This window comes from Melanotaenia boesemani, chromosome 10, assembly GCF_017639745.1.
Source record: "Melanotaenia boesemani isolate fMelBoe1 chromosome 10, fMelBoe1.pri, whole genome shotgun sequence".
Classification (NCBI taxonomy): domain Eukaryota; kingdom Metazoa; phylum Chordata; class Actinopteri; order Atheriniformes; family Melanotaeniidae; genus Melanotaenia; species Melanotaenia boesemani.
In genome coordinates, this window is record NC_055691.1 from 25,833,253 (window position 1) to 25,843,883 (window position 10,631).

The following is a 10,631-nucleotide window of genomic DNA, read 5'->3' on the forward strand; positions in this document are numbered from 1 at the left end:
CATTGGTAAAACTACACTCATAATCTTTTATACTATAACTCACAACAAAGGAAGATTAAATTACAGCCACTTAAATAAGTTTAACACTCAAGCATGAGGCCTCGTTGAAACCACTGCATGTGTTCAGTATTAAGCCAATGCAATAGCCAGTTTGCATAAAGTGTATCTCTATTTGACAGCAATCCAATTCGTCTATAGGAACATAATAAAAAAAACTAAAGAAACATGTTTTTTTTTCTTTTTGAAATAATACTAAACATGAAATATAAATCCATGTGGACTACTCTAAATGGGCTATATATTTTTTTCTACCTGCAAGAGCCACTGATTCTATTCAATTCAATTGTTTATTTTAGTCATTTCAAATTTCCTCCAAAACAACAACAAAACCAAGTAAAAAACAAGTCTTATTAATCCAGAATTCATTTAAATTTGACTAAACAAATCATTGCCCCAAAAAGAGATGTAGGCTGGAGCCATACTTTATTACACCCTCACATCACTGCTTTACATACAAATATTCCAAATGGCAACACTTCACTGACTAATGTCCATGGAGAAATTCCACACTGGTAAAGCATGGAAAAAGAGAGTGTCGGAAAGCCGAGCGCAGATGGAGAAAAACAAATCTACAGGTTCATTATGACATGTATAAAGAGAAACTTCACTCTTATAATCTACAGCTGAAGAATGCAAGAAAGTCCTATTTCTCTGACATTATTAGCAAAAACAATCATAATGCTCGGGTCTTATTCGCTATTGTTGACAGGTTAACAAATCCTCCTGTATCAATAGCACCTGAACTTTATTCCACTAAGGCCTGCAATGAGTTTGCCAAGTTTTTCATGGAAAAAATCCAAAATATCAGATAAGTAGTTGGTTTATCAACAGCAGGTTCAACAGACATACTGTGTCAATTGAAAACCAGTTTAAGCACCATGACATAGTTAAATCCCATTAACAGCAAAAATCTGGGTGACATCTTATGTCAGCTGAACTTCTGCTCTTGCTGCTTGGACATCCTGCCCACAGGTTTCTTCAAAAAGGTCTCAAAGACTCTGGAGCCAGATCTGTTACAGATTGTGAACTTGTCCTTAATTTCTGGCCTCTTCCCAGAACTTTTAAAAACAGCTGTAATCAAATCCCTGCTAAAAAGGGACAACCTAGACAAGACACAAATGAGCAACTACAGGCCGATCTCAACTCTTCCTTTTCTAAGTAAGATAACTGAAAAAGCCGTTTTTCATCAGCTAAATGATTTTTAACACAAAACAACTGCTACGATGTCTTCTAGTCAGGTTTTAGACAGCACCACAGCACTGAGACTGCTCTGACCAAAGTCATTAATGACATATGTTTGAATACAGATGATGGAAAAATGTCAGACCTCAGTGCTGCATTTTATACAGTTGACCACAATATATTGCTTAAACGACTGGAGAACTGGGTGCGCCTCTCTGGCACTGCGCTACACTGGTTTAAATCTTATTTAGAGAATAAAAAGTACTTTGTGTCAATAGGTAACTTTACATCTGAGCAGACAAAAATTACATGTGGAGTTCCCCAAGGTTCCATCCTGGGGCCTCTTCTGTTTAACATACATGCTCCCACTGGCACAGGTCATGAGGATAAACAAAATTAGTTGCCATAGCTATGCAAATGACACACAGATGTTTTGAATTGTGAGAATCTCTCTTTTTGATATATGCCTTCGGTTCTGATTTTGTTTGCTGATGTTTTGATGTGATGTCTGTCCTATGTGTGTGTTTTTGGAAATCAATTTCCCTTTGGGGACAATAAAGAAATTGTAAAAAAAAAAGATATATATTACAATGTCACCAGGAGACTGAGGCCCCGTGCAGGCATTGGTAAATGCATTGAGGAGATTAATGACTGGATGTGTCTGAACTTTCTTCAGTTAAACAAAAACAAAACTGAGGTGATTGTCTTGCGAAAGAGAAACGATTAAAGGTCACCACAAAGCTTCAGTATATACACCTATAAACCACCAACCAGGCTAGAAATCTGGGTACTGATGGACTCAGACCTTAACTTTGAAAAACACATTAAGGGAATTACAAAATCAGCCTACTATCGCCTTAAGAATATATCAAGGGTAAAAGATCTGATGTCTCAGCAAGACCTGGAAAAACTAGTCCATGCTTTCATCTTTAGTCGGCTTGATTATTGTAACAGTATTTTACAGGTCTACCTCAATTAGACACCTGCAGCTGATTCAGAACTCTGCTGCTCGAGTCCTCACTAAGACCAAGAAAGTGGACCACATCAGTCCAGCTCTGAGGTCTTTACACTGGCTGCCTGTTCGTCAGAGAATAGATTTTGCTGGTCTATAAAGCTCTGAATGGTTTAGGACCAAAATACATCAGTGACCTCTTGACCCATTATGAACCTGCCAGAACCCCCAGGTCATCTGGTTCCAGTTTCTTATCAGTTCCCAGAGTCAGAACCAGACATGGAGAAGCTGCATTCAGTTTCTATGCTCCACATGTCTGGAACAAACTCCCAGAAAGCCTCAGATCATCTGAAACACTCAGTTTATTTAAATCAAGGTTAAATTTCCCTGAGGAATTCCAAAGGGATTAATAAAGTATTTCTGATTCTGAAAGACCCACCTGTTCTCTGCTGCATTTCAATATTTTTTATTTAGAAGTCAAAATCTACATCTGGTTCTTTTAAGCTGGAATCATGTTTTAATATTGTCTTTAACTTTATTTCTTGAATTTTATCTATTTTATTTTAGCATATTCCTTCTGCTTTTATTTCATTAATTGCATTTCTTTTAATCTTTTAATCTTTATTTATTTATTTTTTATTATTATTTTTTAATGCACTTGTCTGCACCCTGCTGTAATGATTTATGTAAAGCACTTTGAATAGTCTTGTACATTAAATGTGCTATACAAATAAATTTGCCTTTGCCTTTGCCTTTGCCTAATGTCAACATAACAAAAATAAAAAGGAATACAATTCTAGAAGCACTCAGAGAGCACAGACCTCCACCAAGCCATAGGGTCACTCACCTGAGAAAAACTCCAAAAGGCCCAACAGCCCACCCGGTACCCCCTATATTTTCAACCAGTTCCAGAATATCAACACGATTCAGGTCAAAGATTGTTGGATTATAATACCTACCTTGATGTTATCTTGTTTTTTTTTTTTTGCCAGTGATTCTGGACATTATTTGATGAGTTAGAGGCTGTAATGGCAAAATTATCCCTAAAGTAAAGAATTCTTAAAAAAAAAAAAAGAAAAATCCTGAATCCAGATGATGATCTGGATCACCCCCAAAAGGTAATCACTTGTTCCTTTATTCCACTCCTGACCATCTGTTCATTACTTTTTGAGTTAGGTTGCTACCCTCTGCCTTGGTGGAGATAATAAGGACAAAAGTCTTTTCTGAGACAAAATTTGTATTTCATAAACAATACAATAACAATCATACCTCACTTTTGTCTTGATATACCACCAGATTTTTCAACACTCTTTTTAATTTACATAATGAATAACACAATCTCAATTCCTCATCACATCTACTTCAAAAGTGAACCCTTCTAACTGATATCCAATTCAATCCACTTCATTTATAAAGCACATTTTAAAACAAAGACAAGTCTCCAAAGTGCTGTATATCAACAATCACCAATAATCAACAATATGAATAAAAAAAAAATACCTAGAAAGACATAGATCTTTATTGGTCAGAGGGGTTAGGAAATTATTTAGTGCTTTCTACATTATCAATGCCATACTGAGCTTACTTAAATCATAAAATTTCAAAGCATGGAGTTTGATTAAATATTTTGTTGGTTGGTTCATAATAGCCTGATCCACTGACAAAGTTTTCTTCTACAGCAGTGGCTCCCAACCTATCTTCCTCCGGGACCCTCTTCATGCATATACTAAAAAGCCATGGACCCCCCTGCCCCACCCCATGGTAAAACAATGCTTGTTTTTATGCTTTCAAAGTGAGATTCTCACTATAAATAATGTAATCTGTCTGAGACCCGCATAAAGTAAAAATAGGGCCAATTTGTGGACATTAATCACAATAATTCTTAATGTTCAAAGCCTCAAGGACCCCTTGTGCTCTTTGGGGGGAACCACTGTTCTACAGCATGTAAATGGATTAGTATGAGTTTTACATGTGATTCCCAAAACTCAACACAGTAGGTTATGTATAGAACTATTGGGAAGCAGTAGGCTATAACATGGGTAAGGAATTTTTATGTGAGATTTCCAAAACCACTTGAAGTCAGTTATTACACCCAAGAATCTGGTTTCATACACACAGTTTTTCTGTTTCTACATCATTCATCATGATTCTGACCTTATTTCTTTTCATTTTTCTATTACTAAATGTAATGATTTTTGTTTTGCCCTAATTTAGTGTTAATCTATTTTTGTCAACACATTTTTAAGGCTTTCTTCTCCCCTTCCAATGTGTTGTTCCATCAGAGCTTTATAGAGTTGGCAAATAAAGTAAGCTTTAATATCTTAGACACATTGCATCAATCATTTATGTAAAAAAATTGAAGGGTCCAACACTGAACCTTGAGGCACTCCCACAAGCAACCTTTAGGAATTTAGAATCTATATTATTGATTATTTGAGCATAATGATACTGTATATGTGATCATGATAGCTTTTATCCAAGATTGTGCTATTCCTCTGATGCAATATCTCTCCAACTTTGTCAATAAACACTCCTAGTTTATATTCCTTGTTGTCTCTTTGCTCCATGTTCTACTAGCCGTGTGACAGCCACTGAAATGGACCTATTTGCTCTCAACCCACACTGGTAATCAGTCAATAAACTGTGTTTTTCAATGAAGTTAGGTTAGGACATTGAGTGCTGAATCTTAATTATGAAAGGTGGTACAGTTTAAAAAGAAAGAAAGAAAGAAAGAAAGAAAGAAAGAAAGAAAGAAAGAAAGAAAGAAAGAAAGAAAGAAAGAAAGAAAGAAAGAAAGAAAGAAAGAAAGAAAAAAAGAAAGAAAGAAAGAAAGAAAGAAAGAAAGAAAGATTTTTGTTTTTAAAACAGATTTTCCTACAAAAACTCAGACAATCTTCTTTGTTTAAAAATGGAAGGAAAGGGAATGTGATCTAATTAATACAATAGCCATGTAATGATATAGCTTCATTCAATCTCATGCTTCCACTTTTTGTCTTTAATGGTGATCTTATGACTGTACGGTCTTGATAAGGACCCAGTAAGAGTGTAACCAGTATATCGTGCTAGGCAGCAGCCAGGCTGAACTTTGTCACAATGACATGTAGTTTAGACTTGTTTACTTATTTCGTTTGACTGACTCATTGGACCTTATACCTTAACCGTGTTCATACATGCTGTACATGACCTGGTGTTTCTGTTACTTCTCAGTCAAAGGAACAATATTTTACTTGAGATCTATTGAAACAGACATGTGGTTCATTGTTGCATGGAGCCAAGAAGGGTGTGTTTACGCCCCGTTTCTTATGTGTTAAATTTCAGTGTTTACTTTTTAACACCTGTGTGTCGTCAGTGTGAGTAATCCTCTTATTTTCTATACAGGCAAAAATGAAACCTGTTTTGTTGTCATTAGTCATGTTGCCCAAATGTGTTATTAGGGATGAGTAAGCTTTCAGAAGAACCACTAAAGACACAGTCTGATACGCTGTCCTCACTGCCAAGCATGGTGCTTAAAGGAAATACAGACAAAAAAGTCTTAGTTAATAAATCATTGGGGTTATCAGAAGTTATATTCTAATAAAAAAACAGGCATGGCTATTTTAGCTATAGGTTGGAGGTGGTGTATTAACTTAAGAGCATCAGTGGGTCAAAGTTTGTAGGAAACTTCAGTTTATAATACCTATGAAACAAAGATAATCTCACCTGTATTTGTGTTCTCATTATCACATGTTCACAAGCAATCATGCAGAGCAATGATGATGAACATGGTAAATGTTACACATGCCTTGTTGTTGTGAGCATGTTAGCACTTGTTCAAATGACTGCTGTGTTTAGGGTACAGCTCCATCAAGCTTCAATTGAGGCAACTATTTGAATAAAAAAAAGAAAAGATAACATTTGTCACATTTTATGAAATTGTCACTGAGACAGCAACACAGAGATCCCCAATCCTGGTCTCTTAGGACTACTGTTCTGAAGGTTCCCTGTCAAAACACCTCTGATTCAAATTAAATAAATCTCCAACAGCTTGATCTCTTTGAGTCAGGTGTGTGGAAGCAGGGAAACATCTAAAACTTGTGGAACACTGGCCCTCCAGGACTAGGAAGGGGGATCCCTGCAGTACCACATAAGACAGATGACAAAAATCAAATTCCTTAGCTCCTAGTGCAATTTGCAAGAACCTATGAATGCTTCTGACAGAAAATAACAAATCACAGCTGAGAGGAGTCTCAGTGTCGACCACTGCCTACATGCCTGGTGGTACTAAACAGGTGAAGGCAGGGCCTTTAGAGGATTATTCCAAGAGAGTTTTGTCTGAGAGTTTTGTTGGGTTTTATATGTTATATTTGAAGAAGATACGTCTGAGTTTCTCAGACACGTCTGTCACATAGGGAATCACTATATTCTTGCATTTGTTCTTCTTGTCTTATCTGTGTGTGTGTGTGTGTGTGTGTGTGTGTGCGTGTGCGTGCGTGTTTTTCCAGATTTCCTAGTGAATTTGATCCACAGGTCTGAAGTGTTTGCTTGATGCATAGGAACACAAAAACATTATTAGCAGCAACTTTTCCCACCACTCTCTGGAGACTCTCTCTATTTTTTTTATTTGTTTTGGTTACAGTTGAGAAATGATTTTTTAGATTTTCAACTCTTTTTTTTCTGTATGAGTTAGACTGGTGAACACACCAGCCAGCTCAAATTTAGTTTTGGACTATGCACCAGCATGGAGCCTGACCAGTGTGAAAGGCTGTCTGTCAGGTCCTATGACCCAATGAAAGTGTGGTGGTGTAGGCTTTGTCCACATGTTCTTTGGTATTTTAATAAACGCAGATGTTTTATGCATTTGCAGCTTTTGTCCATATTCAAACAAAGTTTTGGAGCACCGAAAACAAACTTTTAGGAAAACACCTTCCAATAAAGATGACATCTGTGTGGACAGGATAACTGGCATTTATGACAGTGTCAGATTGCGCACCACCATCTGTGTGGCATGTCTCACAGAGATGTATCATTAACTCCTTTTTTTACATGGTAATAGCAGACATAGCCTGCTGGTACTGATCTTGTTAACAAGACTTTTTACATAAAAATGTGTAAAAACTCCTGTTAACAGCTTTATAAATATACAATCAGTCACCAACTATACTGAAGAGTGAATGCAGTAAAACACATTGAGCTGGATTTGACAGAAGCTTTTATTTTGTCTAAATGACCAACATGGCTTCAGATGTGGGGCTTTTTGTTTTGGCATCTTCTTTCAATCATGTCTGTCCTTTTATATGTAGCCATGTGGGTGTGATTTCTTTGGGGGCACGTAGGAGGAAAAAACTTTTCCGCAAAATACTCATGTTTGTGTGGAAAAACAGAAATACGCCTGCACTGCATGTAATTCCCTCTTTTTTCTCATGGTTTTCTTCTTTTTATGTATGTATATGTTATGGAATCACCATGGCACACATTTAGGCTTTATTAGTAAAACCCTCATTTGCAAAGAGTAACTACACAGTATCCCTTTCAGGTTAGGAAAGAAAACTATTCGGTTTGGTTGAGGAAAAAAGTGCTTTTTCAGTTCGTTTGGCACAAGCTTTTGGATCAAAAGTCCCTTCACTAGAAAGAAAACTCTGACAACAACCTAAACTTGTGTGTTTTATGCTTTATAATCCTTAAAGTTGGGATGGTTGTGATAGTGTGGGTGATCATTTTGTTTTGCCACAAGGGTCTTGACATGATTACTCTGTCAGCCAGATATTGACAGTGGTCGTACTGCCCTCTGCCTACAGAGGACCTCTCCTATTGCAAACAGAAGTGAAGAGGCCAATCAAATCGCTGTTCCTGCCTGAGAACATTATGTCAGTGTCAGACACTGTGTTGTTTGGACACTGTGCACTGGGGGTTGGTGCTGGGGTTTGGGAACGTACAAAAGGTCTCTTGAATCATCACATTGCTTCAGCTTCAGGGAGAGATATTTCTCTGTTTGCCTCTGAGGGAGATTTTTAAAGACTACTTTTACATCTACTTGTTACCTTTGGAGAACTTCCGTTGTATAATCTGTAGCTGGTTTCCCCATTGTCTTATTTGGCTTTCTTGCACTTGACACCAAAAGGGAGTTGATAAACATTTGGAGTTTCTACACAGCCCTGGGAAATAACCCTGCGAAAGAGGAACTATACCCTGTTGCTGTGCTCTCATTAGAAAAGATCGCCAGAGCACCACATGAAACACAAGAACACCATGTTTTTGTGGTGAAAGAATATGTAAAATAATACAGCCAGATGGCCCTCTGAATGCCACATTGCCTTGCTCACACTGAACACAGGGAACTTTAGTAGTGTGGGCTTTTGTGCACAATGCTGAAAGTGTGCATTCATCCTCACACGAGAGCTGCTGCAGGAACGCAGGTCTGATCCTTAACTGGTGAAGCACAACTTTATGATTTTTCTGAATAAATGTCTTTCAATTTGACTCTTGTCAGCTGGACTTAAAGCTTGCCAAATGAAGATGAAAAATCTGAAACATGAGAACATTAAGTCCAAAGCACAACGGAGTTGCTTTAGTTTAACATCTGAGACAAATGGTTCTTAAAAACTAATTTAATTTAAATGTGAAGTTAATTTGAGGGAGATAACAGGGGCATTTAAGTATGTCCTTGCTGCAACAACCAATACCATCAGCTTACTTATTTTCTGCCGGGACCTTACAATTAATAGCATGTAATGTTTCAGTATGTCTGCATTTGAAAAGTTGAAAATGAATGAAGAGTAACTTTTTTTTATTGACTTAATTTCAGACATCTGACAATTATATAGACCAAAATCTACCACTATGACATAAATTTTGGCCTAGCAAATATAAAACCATAATATTGCACAGCTTTGTAGATTGTGTCTTTCCTCTCCATCATGGTGTCACTTGTCTGCTGCTTGAGGAAAAACTGAGGAGGTCTTTGCCTGTGGTAGCTGGCTAGATTGCAGTTGGCTGAGACCAAAGAATTCTGTTTGAGCTAAATTGCTCATTTGCTGAAAGAAAGAAGTCGTGTCCCCCCCAAAAAATGAACAAGCTGTTCACTAAGGAATTTATTGTGCTTGCAAATAATATAAAAAAAAATTTTAAACATAAGGATAAATGTGATTAAACCTTTCTGTTGTCATACAATAGTTTGTACATTTTACATAACCTTGCATTACAACTTTGTGCACTTCAGAGATGCTGTTATAAAGGTGATTTTTCTCTGTGAGGAATTTGAACAGGTTGAACCAATAACCTGGCTGCACCATGCATTTGAACTGTCTGCTGGTGCCCCATCTTCTTGGCGAGAAGCCCCATAATGAGCAGAACAAGAAGAAAGGAACAATCAATGCTTTAATATTTTTTCTGTCACATCTGTACCTTTTTTTTAAAATGATTTCCCCATTTATGATTTGATAGTGCAGAGGATGTCCCTGTCACAACTATTTCAGAGCTTTGCCTCACTGGTTTGCTTCATGATAAAATTGTTTCACATTTAGTGCCTAAAAGGGAAAACTGCTCTATCCAAATGTTCAGCCTCGATTTTCTCATCAACAAGCTGTAAATTTTTTACCAATTGTAGGTCAAAAGCTAGTAGTTCACATGCAATATAACACAGGAGATTTTGGAATATGTATTCATGGTGACTATTTGATCGATCATTTTTCAAGAAGAATAGCAAATGTTAGAAGATTTCAGCTTCCCGAGTGTGAGAATGTCACTGTTTATAACTCTGTAGATGGTTTTTAACATAATTAGGTAACACAAAAACATAACTTTGGACTATAAATGTTTAACTTTTTTATTAAAAAAATAAAATAAAATAAAATAAAATAAAATAAAATAAAATAATAATAATAATAATAAAAGAACAATAAATTCTCTGTCTAACCTACAGCATCCAATACATTTTAGCATAAAAATGGTAAATGGTGAACTACCCAGATAGAAAATTTATTAACTAAATGTCGATATAATAATGTTTTTTATAATGTTGATGGATATTTATACAAATCTTATCTAGCAAATGACCAGATAACGTTTGAAACCAGGGTAACCCAGGAACTAGCGGAATAAAATGTCAGCCTACCGCAGACATAAAGCCAAGTGAGAAGCTGCTGCACTCAGTGAACTGTACAAATGAAAGTTGCTAGATCTAGGAACTAACCCTTTTCTCAGGACTATCAAGCCAAGTGCTCCCTCAACAGCTTCTGTGACAAACTAGTTGGCTTATGGCCTAGCTAATTTTCTCTGCTAGCTTCCAGGCTAGCCTAGCAGTGGCCCCTACATCAAGCGAGCTTCCAGTTGGCTCAACGACTGCTACTTCTTCTTGCTTGGCATTGAACCACCACCCCTGGGAGTGCCGGGCTTGCTAGCAGCTTTGAGTTAACCTCTTTTTCTGGAGCTTACAGCACCTAAATTGTTGAAAGAAAAACAA